This window comes from Pseudopipra pipra, chromosome 3 (genome assembly GCF_036250125.1).
Source record: "Pseudopipra pipra isolate bDixPip1 chromosome 3, bDixPip1.hap1, whole genome shotgun sequence".
Lineage (NCBI taxonomy): Eukaryota > Metazoa > Chordata > Aves > Passeriformes > Pipridae > Pseudopipra > Pseudopipra pipra.
Genome location: NC_087551.1, coordinates 111,452,854 through 111,455,182, shown reverse-complemented (window position 1 = coordinate 111,455,182; position 2,329 = coordinate 111,452,854). Strand labels below are relative to the sequence as shown.

The following is a 2,329-nucleotide window of genomic DNA, read 5'->3' as shown; positions in this document are numbered from 1 at the left end:
TTTATTTCGACATTATAAATAACCCTGGACTATTTTAAGTGACTTAAACTGGTAGCTTCCAATGGCTTAGTTTAGTTTATCCTAATTAACTTTTTATTTTATTTTAGTAGGAAGACAGGCAACTGTATCATTTTTGGTGTGACTAATTAAAAGTGGAAACGTATCTTCTAGTTTTAAATGAAATAAATCATGATTGTCAGGCTTATATAGCATTTGGTTATAAAACAATCTCTCGCCTTCTTTCTAGTGCTTTTGGAATGGCTCTTACGGGGTATATTAGAGCCAGCTAAGGAGGGGATGGAGAAAGCCAGAAGAATCTATGGACATAAACATTTTACCAAAATAATTATGAAAAAATGTATTTTCTGTATCGCAACCGTAGCAAACCAGAGCTTCTGCGTATCTACCAGTCCGTATAGGTGATGAGTAATTGTGCTTTGGAGACGCATGTGGCCACTTCTGGGGAAAAGCGGATCCCTGTGGTTGTCGGGGGAAGCGGGACGAGCTCAGGAGGGCTTTGCAGCGTTATCCGCAGGGATCGGATTTTCACAACGGGGTGGAAAACTTCCAGAGCCCCTCCAACCTTGGACCGGGGAAAGAAAAAAAAAAAAAAAAGTGGGGGAAAGAAAGGAAATAAAGAAGCAGAGGGCACAGATCCCTGCGGGGCAGTGGGGCGGGGGGTGCCGCTCCCCAGGGGAGGCGTGGGAAAGCCGCGGGGCGCAGGGATGGAGGGATGTTGGCGGAGCCGGGGCTGGGCGGGCGCGGAGCGGGGCCGCAGCCGCAGCCGCGGTGCGCGGAGCGAGAGCTCTCCCCTGTGACCGATCGGCGGAGCTTGCGGCTTGTTCTGCTGCTCCGGAGCCGAGCGGAGCAGGAGCCGCTGCCGCCTCTGCTCGCACCTCCCCGCCGGCACAGCCGGGGTTTGCCCGGGGGGGCAGAAATTGGGGGTAGGGGGTGTAGGAGGGCGCGGGGGCAGCGCTGCCTCACGGCGGGAGGAGGGCGCGGAGGCTCCGCGGGTGTGGAAACAGCCCCGGAGGTGCTCCCACCACCCACCCGCACACCGACACCCCCGAGCGCAGGGTGGCTTCGCCGGGCGTTTGGCGGAGGATCCGACGGGACAAACCGGCGGTGCCGGGCTTGGGGCTTGGAAGGGTCCGTGGAAGGGCCGCATCCCGCGCACCCCTCAGCACAGACAGGCACACACACACCGCCCCGAGTCACACACACACCGCCCCGAGTCACACACACACCGCCCCGAGTCACACACAGGCGGCGAGCAAGGAGCACACACGCGGCGCCGACTTTTTACAAGAAGGTGGAAGTAGCAAGTCGGAGTAAAGCCTTAGAAATTAGAGGGCGGGTTGTGATAGGCTGTTATCTGCGCGGGGAGGCGGTGACACTTTCATACCATTGGGTATGTAAATGGTTTTTAATAAGATCTGCCCTTTTTTTTTTTTTTTTAAGGGAGAAAACAAACCAGACTCCCTTTACCTTAATAGTCTGAAGGGGGTTTTATAGCTTTCATTCATTCAAGGAAATGGTTTAGGCTTTAGACTACCGGAGACTTAGCAAAAAACCCTTTGGCACCAGATTATTCTTACTATTATTTTTTTTGCAAACAAGATTTTTCATGCCTTTTTTTTTTTTTTTTAAACAAACAAGCCCAAAAGTGTTAATGGAAAAAAACCGGAGAGAAGTGGAGATCCGAGACCGTCTCCTGCTCCCCCCCTTCCCCGTTCCCCTCCCCGTGGGTGAGAGTTTCTCCTCCTGGGGGGGATGCACATTGGTTTATTTATTTTGAAGGCTGCAGAAGTCTGAGGACTGAAGCACCACGTGCTGCTGACTCTCATCAGCATAATGATCGCCTTAGCCAGAGAGTCCTGTATATATAAACCACAAAAACCTAATCATTAGAAATCCCAGCCTCCAAAAACCACATTCAGGACAAAAAAACTGTGGCGTGGGTTTGGTTTTTTTTTCCGGCTCCTTCATCTTCCCCGACCTCAACTTCTTGGGACCCAAAAGAAGTTTGTTGCTTTTGGTTGTTTTTTTTTTTCATTATTATTATTTTTAACCCGATTTTTCAGAAAGAAAAATAACTCAAACCAAGCGACATTTTAATGATTTTTTTTTTTTTTTTTGCTGCCGTTGTTCATCAAGGGCAAAAAAAAAAAAAAGCAAGATTTTTCTTCGCCTGTTCAACTCAACGGACTTGGATCCAGCAGCGACTTCATGTGAAGGACTGGGCTGCACCGAGGCTGCCTTTTCCCAGAATTTACTTGGTCATATTTTAGAAATCAGCCTAAGGAGGGGTGTTTTATTGTTGTGTTGT

The 2,329-nt window shown here is 49.6% G+C and overlaps 1 protein-coding gene across 4 annotated transcripts in view; it reads left to right on the top strand.

Annotated features, from left to right (window-relative positions):
- Nucleotides 1-1,431: 1,431 nt before the first annotated feature.
- RUNX2 (RUNX family transcription factor 2) overlaps nucleotides 1,432-2,329 on the top strand; it is a 164,683-nt gene continuing 163,785 nt past the window's right edge. For 2 of the 4 annotated variants that reach the window (XM_064650747.1, XM_064650746.1), the window contains exon 1: nucleotides 1,432-2,329. This exon is cut by the window's right edge and continues 1,453 nt beyond it. The gene's annotated coding sequence lies outside the window, so the exon portion shown is untranslated. The other 2 variants (XM_064650745.1, XM_064650743.1) reach the window with 2 other exon arrangements.